Source organism: Psammomys obesus, unplaced genomic scaffold, assembly GCF_907164565.1.
Source record: "Psammomys obesus unplaced genomic scaffold, mPsaObe1.curated_primary_1811, whole genome shotgun sequence".
In the NCBI taxonomy this organism is placed as follows: Eukaryota; Metazoa; Chordata; class Mammalia; order Rodentia; family Muridae; genus Psammomys; species Psammomys obesus.
In genome coordinates this window covers 3,761,239-3,774,242 of record NW_026596147.1, presented here as the reverse complement: position 1 = coordinate 3,774,242, position 13,004 = coordinate 3,761,239, and the positions used below count along the sequence as shown (strand labels likewise).

Here is a 13,004-nt window from a genome sequence, read left to right as displayed (position 1 = left end):
GATAAGACAGGGAGAGTAGGACAGCAACCAGAATGTGCTTTATGTAACATGTGAAGTGGTTAAAGAACAAATCAAATAAAAGACTTAAAAATAACAAAGCGATGCATAAAAAGATCCTATTTAATTTATGGTTCTCTGCAGGGAACTCTGGGCAGTGAGAGAATAACTGCATTATAGGATTTGGGGATTATATATAAGCTTTTATGATGAATTGCTGCCTTATTTCCATTTTTGGGATTTGATGAATATACTATAGTTATCTACCTGAATGAGTAAACTTAACATTTTGACCTCTCTCTGCCTCTCCTCTCTCTCTTTTCACATAAGATGTTGATGCCAAGAGATTTGTATGTCAGAGACTTTGTAGTATTAGTTTGCAAGGAAATTTCTCATGATGTAATTTACTGGGACAGTGACAACAATGCATCAAGAATTTATGATTCAGTAGGTTTCAGAAAGCAAAAAGAATCATATTGTAGAAAAGACTTAAAAATGAACTAGAATCCTGGCTCAGGGCTCAAGGGAAGGGTGATAGGAAAACCAGGCCAGAATGAATTATTGGACAAGGGAGAGTGCAAAGGTCAAGAGAAGTTATCAGATACAGGGGCACAGTGAGATATCTAGGAAGTGCCTGAGTCAATAGCTAGATCTAGGAGGTTCAAAGATCAGAGACAGATAATCAGAGCCAGTTCTAAAGGATTAGGACCAGGCCAGAGCATTGAAGGGATGGACTTGTACATGTTTCTGGGGAACCTTTACTGTCCTGAGTGTCTCTGGTTGAGGAGTTGAGAGTTGAAAGATTTTGTGAGTAATATGTGGATGACATTGGACAGATAGTACTAGACCCTACACAGTTTCCAGCACCGCATAAACCCAGGAGGTGACTCACCCCTGCAAATCCAGCACTGAGGAGACAGAGGCAGGGGTATCACAGGCTCAAGGATATCCTGGACTACTCAGCAAATTCAAGGATGGCCTGAACTCAATGAAAGACAAAACCAAATGAACACACACACACACACACACACACGAAACAAGTTTCATAGAGTCTATTATATTTTCAAAGGAAATTCAAAAATCTCTATGTACTCCTGTATTTTTAAGTTCCCCTAAGAGCCAAAAAATATGTATGAGTGATTAATAAATTCCAATGTCTAGAAAATGAAAGGAAACTTTATGATGCTGTATTGATAAAGCATCACACCACATTACCTAAGGGTAATTTAACTTCTGAACAAGGTATGGCATTGATTTTTCCATGTGGTAAATGAACCTTTTGTGCACAGATTATCTCCACTTCTGAACATTTCTGTAGCTCATGGTGGGTAATTAAATCATATAAAATTACCAGGACATTGGAAGAGAAATCAACTACCATAAAAATTACTGTGTGTTAAATGTTTCTACAGAAATTTATTTCAGTCAGTTTATTTATAACCAAAGGCATTAAAAAAAATCCACTAATTTCACTAGATGTTATTTGGAGACTAAATGCAAAAATCTTAGTATGGAAGACACTGCCAAAAAATCACAAATTTCCATTACAAGAAACATTTAAGTCTATATTTTATAGACTTATTTCATATTATAGCACCACAAAGTACTTATATATATACGAAGAATTCAGTTCCTTTAAAGTAATATTTGCCAGACAAATTAATCTTCCTGCCTAATTATGTTAAACATTTATATTTTTAATGAAAAATTGGTCCAATATAAATGGAAGTTTTTGTCAAAACGTATTATATATCTTTGGTCATTTAATAGTGCTCCAAAGTATTAAAGTAGTCACCAATATCAGAAACAAATCTGGCAGATCACAATAATTAAACATTGTAATTAGATATCATGCATTTACAGAAAAATAATATAGACATTAAATTTAATTCCATGAATTTTATCAGCATTTTTCCTAAAACTTCAGATGTATGTATCCTCATCTGTACACACACAGAGAACGCACAATATTATCATGACATGCTGTTGAGACAGAAGGGCTGGTAAACTTCCAAGAGCTTTGATTTATCCCTGTGATGGACCTGAGCTAATCAAGAGTCAGACAAGAAAGAATATATACATATATCAGTCTTATGAGTATTTCTAAGAGATTTCAAAGACCACAGATGCAAATATGGTAAACATTTCCAACAAGAACTTAAATGGCTTATTTGTCCCCTAGTTTTTCCTGTGTATCCTGCTGAGGTGAATACCTTGCCCAATATTTATAAATAAAGAAAATTGTAGTAAATAGAGTTTTCATTTAAAGGCCAGACCAATTCTGTTCTTATTTTATTGTGAAGTTGTTTTTTTTCACCAAGATTTAAGTGAAGGGAAAATTGAAAGTGAAATAAAGATAATTGATATAAATAGCATAGAAAAGGAGAGAACAAGAAGACTGCTTTAGGCTACTAATTAAAAGGGACAAGATAATTTGAAACGGGTGTGGATTTAAGTATAAAATGAAAAGAATATAATAAATTATTCTTGATGAAAATTAAGACTGCTCTTAGCAGTAATTCTTATATTAAAATGTAAGTATGACTCTAATTAAAATAATACCCAACAATTGTCAAGTAGAAATATGCTTGTGGAATTAGCATATTAACAAGCCTCATATTTTTCCAAAGTGTACTTCTACCATTATTCTAGACACAGGCAAACACATTTAATAGTATTTAGATCCAATTAGAAACAGGGTGTTTTATTCTGAAACTATTTAAAGTTTTTTCCCAGGCACATGTAATTTTCACAACCCTGGTTATAAAACTAGCCCTTGTAGCATCAGCTTTAAACACAGGCAATCACCCTACCATGCAGCACTGTTGTTAGTTTCTGCAAGACAAAGCAAGGAAGCAATGCGGTATAGTCACCTTAATGAGTATCATAGCGGTTTGTGCTAGTGGATATCAAAAGATACTTTCAGTAAGAAAAGACCTAGCATCTTGAAGTAACAGCCCTCGATGTAGATGCTATGTCCTCTCAAATATGATCAAACTCCTGTGAGGTATATTTGTTATTGTAGTTTTGCACATAAGAGCAAGAGAGATGGCTCAGCAGGTAAAGACACTTGTTGTCCCGTCTTATGACTTGAGAGCCATCTCTAGGGTCCCATAGTGTGGAAAGACAGGGCTGACTACAAATTGTCCTCTGACCTCCCCACACTGTGGACACACACACACAGTAAATAAACAAAAAAAAATCTCACACTTTTATAAACAAGAAAACTTAAGCTTCCAAAGCTTTTGTAACATTTGCACCGACCATAATTGGTGTATGGTAATAAGAGAATCCATATAACAGAATTTGCCTTCTGAACAAACAACCACTGGAGAGGTTTGCTATATTTTCAGCTCTTTAAACTACTGATATCGAGAAAAAACAGTGAGTAAATGAACACCTAAGCTTACTAATCAGTTACCGAAGCTACAAAAATTAATGAGAAAAGTTGATGTTATTAAAAATTATTTCTCATCACATATAAGAATGATTATAGAAAATTTAGAAATAAAGCAAATATATATATAAGACCACTACAATGCTGGTGTGATGCCTAAAAATTTAGTCAATATTTTTGTGCATACTTAACAGGCTCTCAAGTTCTGTCACTGTAAATGACGTCACAGTAAATAAAACCTTGTACTTAAAATTTACCAGGAAGAATTTCAGAAATTAAGTTACAGTTTAAAAACATATGCATACATGTAGAATTGTGATAAATTGAGTCAAGTTGTCTTATGTGTGTTTAGTATTAGTAAGTACGTGTGTGCATGCATGGAGTATGGTAAGTATGTGTGTGCATGCCACAGTGCCTGTGTGGAGGGCAGAGGACAACCTTGTGGAGGTGGGTATCATTTATACCACGTGGGTCCTGGTGAACTCAGGTGCCTAGGCTTGGTGACTTGCTTTGACCCTCTGAACCACACAAGCCCCCTCATCCCCACCTCCACCTACTTTATGAGAGAGCCTCACCCTTTTGTGTACACCAAAGCAGTGAGTTTGGTCCATAGGTCTGCTACTCTCCTTCATCACCTGAATCAGTCTGGCTTGTAATTAATTTTTAAGTTAGCATATTAAGTCGCGAGTTAACATTATGGGATTTCATATGTAAAGCTCATCACATATCGGTATAATCCATCCAGCCTCATCCACTATACTCTCTTCTCTTGCTGGGACCTTGTAGTTGCCTTTCATTTACAATCTCTAAACACACAGTTTAGCATGTTGGTCTGCTCACTGCATTCTTAGATTCAACCTACAAATGTATGAATTAACCAAGTCCTTAGGTCTCCTCAGCAACATTTGGTCAACTTAATTTCTCTCCAGTATAATGTGATTAGATTTTCACTGTGTTCTAATAAGACTCTGATCCTGCATTAGGTGAGAAGAGTTCAAAGATACATAAACCTGAACTGGGTTTAAACTGACATTTTTCTTGAGGACAGGTCTTTAAACAAATAACTACTATAATGTGAACTACTCTGACGGTAAGCATGCAATAATTAACCAGTCAGGAAACTTCAGTCCATTCTATTTTCTTCCCTCTTACCCCACTGTTACTGATAGCCACAGGAGAAAACATTGAGGCACAACACAGAAAGCATCAGAGCCCTGGGTTTTCATCACTAAGTAGACTTTAAGCATTTCACTACATGTTAGCAAACTAACATTCTGTCTTGCATAACAGGGGACATTTACATCAACGTGGAAAAATTATACTTTACAGATGATCAAACTTGTACAGTTACCAATGATGATAGAAATGACCAGGGCTATTCATCTTAAAAATGAAAATAATCTATCATTTCTTGTAAGGCTGAATGGTGGTTAACACGGAGAACAAGGAAGTTGTGATTTCTCTGTAATACTCGAATCGAGGAAACCAGTGATTTTTACTTCAATAGACGCTGCATAGAGAAGGGACCCAACCAGCACAAGATGCAAATAAAGATGAAGTATCAACAAGAACTAAAATTACAGTGGAAGGTGGAGATCTATAACAGAACCAAGGAATATATTTTAAAGAGTCAGTGCTTACCAAGAGTCCAATGGTAGTGAATACAAGGACTTTTTTTTTTATATATTTCTTAACTAATGCTTAATCTTTAGAAAGAACACATTATCACATTTAGATACTGTCACAGAAGGAATCACTTTAAAATTAATTTATTCATTTTACATCCCATTTGTTGCCCTCTTTCTCTCATCTTCTTCTGGTCTCACCCCCTTCCCTCCCTCTTCCCACCTATTCCTCTCCCCTAGTCCTCAGAAATGGGGATCCCTCCTCCCTTACCAACTGACCCTAGCCTATCAAATCTCTTCAGGGCTGCCTGCATCCTCTTCCTCTGTGTTCTGGCAAGGCCAGCCACCCTGCCTGAGGTACAGAAGGAAACTTGAACTGGTGAACAACAATGGAATCTGCCATTTAGATGGGTTCTTATCGATGTGTGGCAATCTGGCTGTGATATCTATCACCTCATTTGAGGGATCACCAGTACTCATTAAGTCACTATAGCTGCCTAGATGGGTGTCTTCTTCCTTCCTCATTTTCTCATGCTTTGTGTGCATGTATGTCCCACCCTAACCTACAGACTTACTAAATTAGGATGACTTTTCCTAATAGGGAAGAACAGCTCTGTGGTCAAGGTGTCTGAGAAGCTCCACTGTGATATTAGAATCCTGAAACAAGCTCTCAAGACTGGTCCACACATTCTGCATGGCAGAATCTAATTCAGTTGAGAATAAGAGCCACTTTTTATCTTTTTTTTTTAAATTGTGACTTATAGCATAATATTAACTATCATACTATAGAAATAAATTTTATTGGAATCATTTATTTCTCAAGAATCCTAGCTTGACATCATAGTATTAGAAGAAAGAGAAAACATGTAAGTTGCTACAGAAAAAGAGATGACATGATGACATCCATTGTTAATGTCAAGAGAGCAAAGTTAAGGAGGTGATATAACATATGAATTGAACCTTGTAAAGTTAAGAATATTTCTCTGAATAGATAGTCTAAGAGAAATAGAATGGTTTGGAATTCCAAATTGCTAGAATAAGTATGAGATCAGGATCACACACACGAAGACAAAGCCCATGCCCTGTCAGGAATAGAGAGTGATTAGTGTGAACAGACTAGAGCATGGACTGTCACTGAATAAGGAAACAAATAGCACTTTATTGTTAGAATCACTAAGTTCTTAGAGAAGAGTTGTAGGTTTTTATTTCCTTTTTCATCCTCTTATCAGTTCCTTAACAGAGATTTCACACATATATTTTGAGATATTCAGGAATTTTAATCCAGCAACATGGATGCTCTGGCAAAGGATCACATCCAAAGACCTTCTAGGTCTACATGATATGGCTAGAATGTAGATACACTGTGGATTACAATATGATCAGGCCAGAAAGCAAACACACCCTTAGTGCACACCTTTAAGCCCAAACAATGAGAGTAAGATTAGTTTATAGAAGGAAGCAGGCATGTTTGAAAATGACATCTCATTGAGGGACAGGCAAAGTCATGAATCAGAGAAAAATCTGATGGAATGAGTCAGAGATAGATTATGCCCAACTCTCATGAGACAAGTAAGGAAAGAGAGGCTACTTAAGAGCAGTGCAGGGAGAGAGAGATGGTGTTTTATTATTATTATTAATTTTTTTTTAAACCAAGAGGTTTTTACTGAGGGTTTTTTTTTAAACTGGGAGTTTTTACTGGGACAGTTTTATAGAGATAGGTGGCAGAGAGAATAAGCTGGACACAGATGAAGACAGAAGATTAAAACATATTGACAGAATTAGTTTGAGTCCAGACAGAGCAATTCAGTCAAAACGCAAGGGAAGCCAGTTTGAATCAGTCAGCTTGGAAAGGAGTTTGGGCCAGAACAGCTGAGTTGAACCAACCAGTGAGATTTCAGAAAGAGCTAGAAAGGCTTTCGAATGGCTCTCATCTCACCCTTTTATATAAAGAGATCAAAACAACAGTTACAGTGAGTGCAATTGAAACACATGTACAATTTTCAATAGTTTCTGTGTGTAAAGACAGGCAGTTATTTTTTGCAGATCATACGGTTTTGGTCTTCATTGCAGTCACTCATCCATGCAAGGTGTGTGATAGCACTCTCAAAACACCCAGAAAGGAACAGATAAGCATTGGATCTCATCTGTAGGCTGCTCTTTACCAGTTGTTGAAGCAGACCACCTCCAAGACTCCCTCCTGTACGTAGATTCTGTCATTCTTCCATTTGATTTCTGTTTTCTCAATTTTGTTGTTCTAGATGAAACCATGAAGAGTATATTTTAGAATCATATTTTCTTCTGTTTATGCTTCTGGGAATTGAATTCTGAACCTCATACATGCTAGGCAAATGCTTTGCTACTGACTTATATGTTCTCCTTGTTATGAAATATTAAAACTTGACATTATAATTGCTTTATCCTTTGCAAGCAGTTAATAGTATCATTCTTTAGCTGCTGCAAGTAATTGATGAGATTGTTTACCTTTTGTACTGAAAGTTAGGAATTCTAGGCTTTTCTAGAACACTCACTCAAAAATGACAGCAAAATACTTGCAATGTTACTGCTCTTGAGGAGGTGTGATCAATCTCTTGGAAATTATAGGTAATAGTGAACAAAAATCACTACTAACTACCCCTTAGCTTTAGCTACACAGTCTATTTTCATGGCAGATGTGTTTTCATTTATTTTGGCTTTAGATGGATCAATAGCAAGAGAGTATAATTCTGATCTATTCTTCTATTTAGTGTCTATTTTAAGCCAAACTTAAACATGTGTTTGAATAATGCATAGCTAGTGATAATTATCATGAAAAATAAGACTATTAATATTTCCAGTCCAGTGGAACCTAAAATCAGCCTGGAGGTAGAATAAAGACTATGATACCAGTTCTTATCCTACATAATCCTGTAGAAGCACAAACTCATTAAACAGTTTTGTTTTAATAACCTTGGTATGTCTTTCTGTAGTCAAAACACTCAGTACTGAATAGTTCATGGAAGCAGTTGGGGGAGAGAGGAAATTTTAAGATTTACTATAAAATGTGGAGACACAAGATAATAGTACTAACAGAAAAAAATTTAAAAAATGTAATTATAGAATGAGCTTAAGGCTTTAGCTGTAGATCATCAGAAATGGTGATGATTTTACACAGTTAAATTAGTTTACACAATTTAATTAATTTTCACATTTTACACAATTAAAATATTTTAAAGAACAGTATATATTTACTTAGAAGCAAAAGACACACATTTGTACCCTGCATATGGCCTTCAACTCAAATCTATGAATTTTTCACCTGGGAGTGAGACATCTCTAGCGTCAGTGATTACATGTAAAGGAGATGTGTGGTGTCCTCAGCAGAGCCACTTCGAGCCCAGTGATGACGTTTCCGAGACTCTCTGAGCAGCCTGGGTTTCAGGACTTCAAGGTGTAGAGCAATTTTGTCAGCATAGGGGGGGGGGTAGGTCAGAGGTCACCAAACTGTCCCCATTAAGGCAAAGCGATCATGTCAGCTTTTGTGGGCTGTACGGTTTTTGTTACAATTGTTCTTACCTGCCAATGTAAGGTAAAACTATAGACTGTATATAAAATGCTTGAGTATAGGTATGCTTAAATGAAAAATTTTTGAACATTAAAATATGAGTTTATATCCATTTTATGAACCACAAATTATTTGTTTAATTAATTTTCGATCTTATGAAACATAATTTTGGGGGGTGGATGAGATAGAGGAATGAAGTGGTGAAGGTAACTAAAATTCATTATTTAAATATGTGAAGCTGTCATTCACACACACACATACAGACACACGTACACCATTAGATAATAAAGTGTAATAGATTTTTTAGTGGTGATGGGATACATGTGGCTATGCCAGGAGGAGATTTCTTTGGACTAAGATCTGACTAAGTTTCCAGAGGCAATCACAGCGTGAAACAAAATCCAAGAGAGATGGTGATCTTTGCCAGCAGCTGCAGATTCACGGGTGTTCTAGGAGAAAACCCAGCCCAGAAAAGATGGGAGACCAGACAATATTCCTCTAGTTTATGTCTCTTCTGATCTTTTACCCTGAGATCCATACAACGAAAGACTAAGAGGCTCATGTCTTTAGAAGGTTAGGAATTGGTCCATGCCCCTAACTAAAACTTTTTATTGTTGAATTACTCAGTTTGTTTAAATATGTGCTCTAGGGAATCTAAAATTTAGACCAGAAATGACTATACCATAGCACAGCAGAAAGAATGATGTCTTTTCAACATCACCGGGAGCTAAGCAACATAGGACCGTTGTGTGTTGAAAAATTTACGCACGTGTAACTGAATTGTGCCTAAGACTGACTTAGCCGCAGCTATCAGCTACTATTTACAACACAGTAAAACAGAAAGATTACCATCATAATTTATCTAAATGGCCTTATGGACCAGTCTTAGTGAATTTGTAAACTGCACTATTGTATAGTGGCTCAGAGATGCCACTCGCTTCTGAATTCTGCATCACAAAAAGGTTCATGGTCATAGGCTCTGTTGTGTTAAATTAACATTTCTATACTATGCATAGAATTATATTATGGTATAAAAATCATTAGAAATTGGTCATCTACATCCTGTTATTATAATACTATAATACTAAATTATAGTATTTCTCAAGAGCCACAATAACAGTTTTATTTTGGTTAAAAATTTAAATATTATGACTCATCATAGGATATACTGTGGATATGAAGCAGGCTGCTTAGAAATTCATTCTATTAATACTGCATGGTGAACCAGCTTTCCATCATTTCCAGAAAACAACAGAAAAGTAGGAAATATTTGTTTTGGTTCATAGCTGCAGAGAGTTAGTCTTTTTGTCTTGGTGAAGTGGAGCTGATGACTGTGTAGAGGCTGGAGGCAAAAGCGAATTCTGCTGTGGTCCCAATATCAGCTTTAAGCACATGCCTCTCGTGATCTAACTTGTTTTAGCAGGCCCAATCTCCTACAGCTTACATCAGCTCTCCACAGCACACAGACTTGCATCAGCAACCACTGTCAAAGTCCACAGATTCCCAAGATGGGTAGACTCATTGAGAATTCCTGTAAATAAAAACATGAGAGTCAAATTGTAATACTGTCTATATGGTGACTTCCAGGCCACTGTCGCACAGACCAGTGTGAAGAAACACCTTTTGCAAATAGCAACTCCCTTTGGCTCTGAATCCTTATTTCTGACCCTGCATGGAGGTCCCCTTTTACACGGGACCAGTGAAGAATCCTCTCAGGTTTCTCCATGAGGCTCCTTCTGTTCGTTTTAAGAGTATATTAGGTAGTATATGAGAATGCATTTTTTACAGTGTGAAGTAAAATCTAAAAGGCAATAAGGCTAAAAATTTTTCACTAAAAGTATCTCCCAACAACAGCTCATCAACTTTTCTCAAACTCCCTTTGTCTGCTTGTTGTTTCCTGATGAGGCTCATCCTCTCTCCTCCCTCAAGGAAGGAATGGCTTAATTTGGAGAAAATAGAGACACAGCGGAAGCAAAGCTCAACAGATCATTACTAGTTTTAGAAGAAAGGAGTAATGACTGATGGAGAAAACTTAGAGCTATTCTTTCCCACCAAGTGAGTACATGATTTTTGTTTGTTTTTCTCTCACGACCTTCAAATTCATTGTATTGTTTTTCCTTTTTCTTCTATGTTAGGCTTCTCCTGTCTTCATTGTGGGATCGTTGTTGTCCTCTGTGGGACAACTCTCAGACAGTATATTTTTGGTATTACTTGCTGTTCTCTCTCGCAGTCCCTGTTGTAAAGATGCCCTTTGCTGGAAGGTTACCCTTGTGAGTAGAATCTTCTCAGAAGGACCCATCTACTGCGTCACAGAACCCCTTGTTTAGCGGCTTGGAAAAGTCTAGCTTTTTCTTAATCCTGCTCTCTCTTTTGCTCTGGTACTCTGCTGTCTTGACTCTCTCTTTTGCTCTGGTACTCTGCTGTCTTGACTCAGTCACTCGCTACAGTTTCATAGCAGCTCCAAACTTCCAGGTATAGCAGGGCAGGCTTCCTAGAGTCCTCTGATGATAAGCATAATGAGTGAGTCAGTCTTTGTCTACGAATCAGGACCAAGTCCTGGAATGGCTTATGTGCTTTCTGGTGCAGACAGCCCTGACTCTACCAGAGCAACACTGAAGACACCACAGTACTTTTACTGTTGAGATCTCCGGTCTGGAAAACCTGTATATCGATTAACTTATTTTCAGAATTATTTCTAGCTCTGTCTTTTGTGGCCTAAAAGAAAACGACTACAACCAACAGAGATTTGGGAGCTACCTCTCAGTGACTCTTGCTTAGAGGCTATGGTTATTTGTATTCTATAGTCATCAGCTTGGAGGATCTTGGCGAAAACATAGAAACAAAAGAGAAAAACTTCTTAATTGACATTGTTTTAGATGTGCTTCCAGGGCATCCTGGCCTCATTGTTCATGGTAATCATCAATGTCATAATTTTCCATGTTTTTGGCAGAGTCTATCCTCCCCTCCCTCCTAAAACTCTACAGAACTTGTGCCAAGTCTGCTTTGTTTATGATCATACCCATAAAGTCTTACACAATGTCTAGCTATCATGAGACATATTTTGAATTTAATATTGGATGAACTAATAACTAATTAGATGTGTAGGTGACATCATTGAATTTTTTTTCTGCTTCTTTCTCTAATAGAATAAATTCCTATTTGTTGCATATAAACAAGGCTTTACTTATAGTGACTGAAAATGCAAGCATCCTGTGTCCTACCTATTCCTTTTGGTTACGAATCTAAAAGCTCTTCTTGGTGGTAACTTTTGAGAAATAAATATATATTCATTTATCTGTTAGGTAAAATTGATGATTTATTGCTAAGAGGCCTCTGGGATCATAAAGATAGAAAAACCAAAAAGGAGTTAGTTCCTTTAAGCATTTAGGAAGTATGGACAAAATGGATAAATAAGTGATTACAATAAAAGGTGATCTGTTAAGACAGTTTTATATTGCAAGGTAACAGTTTTAGGTATACATCATGTCTGAGGCTCTATGCCAATACGGTTTCTTGTTTGATTTCTCACCGTTGGTCCCTGAGTTATGCTTTATTACTCTTCTCTATGCCCCAAAGAGAAAAGAGAGACACAGTGATTTTAAGCTTTTGAAACATAATCATTGTACACTTTACCTGACTTCCAAAAAAACTCTTTCTTTACATCATAAAGTGTGATTAAGAATCATGGAAAAAAATCATAGTTGTACTGGGTGGTGGTGACACACACCTTTAATCCCAGCACTAGGCAGGCAGATCTCTATGAGTTTGAGGCCAACCTGGTCTACAAAGGGAGTTCCAGGACAGCCAGGCCTGCAAAGAAAAGCTATGTCCTAAAAACACCAAACCAAACCAAAACAAAACAAACCAAAACAAAACCAACCAACCAACCAACCAACCAAACAAACAAACAAACAATCCAGTTAGGCTAAATAAGTAAGAGTAGGCATATGGATAATGGTGACTTCATTACTTATTGAACACCTATGTGTGCCAATCATCACTTTATCCATTTTACAAAACAGTATTTTCTTTTTTCTTAAAAGTAACTGTGAAATATCAGAATCACTGTATTTTCACATCATGAGACACTGAGGCTCATTAACTTCAAGTAACCTGCCCAAATTATATAGACAGTGAGACATAGAGCTAGGGTCTAAAATATTTCATGATAGTTTTGAACCTATGCTCTTAACAAACAATGTTTTCTCTCCGTGTTTTACACATCAAGAGAAACTTCTATAGTAACAAACTACAGAAATGGTTCCTGAAAGTGTAGTCTTATCATACATTTTTTTAAATGGCTTTTCTGGGACTTTTGTTTTTTGACATTAATATAGGCCAGATAAATCTATACTCCCCCATGACAAGTAGAGGACAGACTTCAGGAACTTCAACACACACACACACACACACACACACACACACACACACACACACACACACA

The 13,004-nt window shown here is 36.6% G+C and overlaps 1 non-coding gene across 1 annotated transcript; it reads right to left on the bottom strand.

Annotated features, from left to right (window-relative positions):
* Positions 1-12,616: 12,616 nt before the first annotated feature.
* LOC129666543 (small nucleolar RNA U3) lies at positions 12,617-12,840 on the bottom strand. Its single transcript, XR_008718595.1, has one exon. It is a non-coding gene; the product is annotated as a small nucleolar RNA U3 (small nucleolar RNA).
* Between the last annotated feature and the right edge of the window lie 164 nt (positions 12,841-13,004).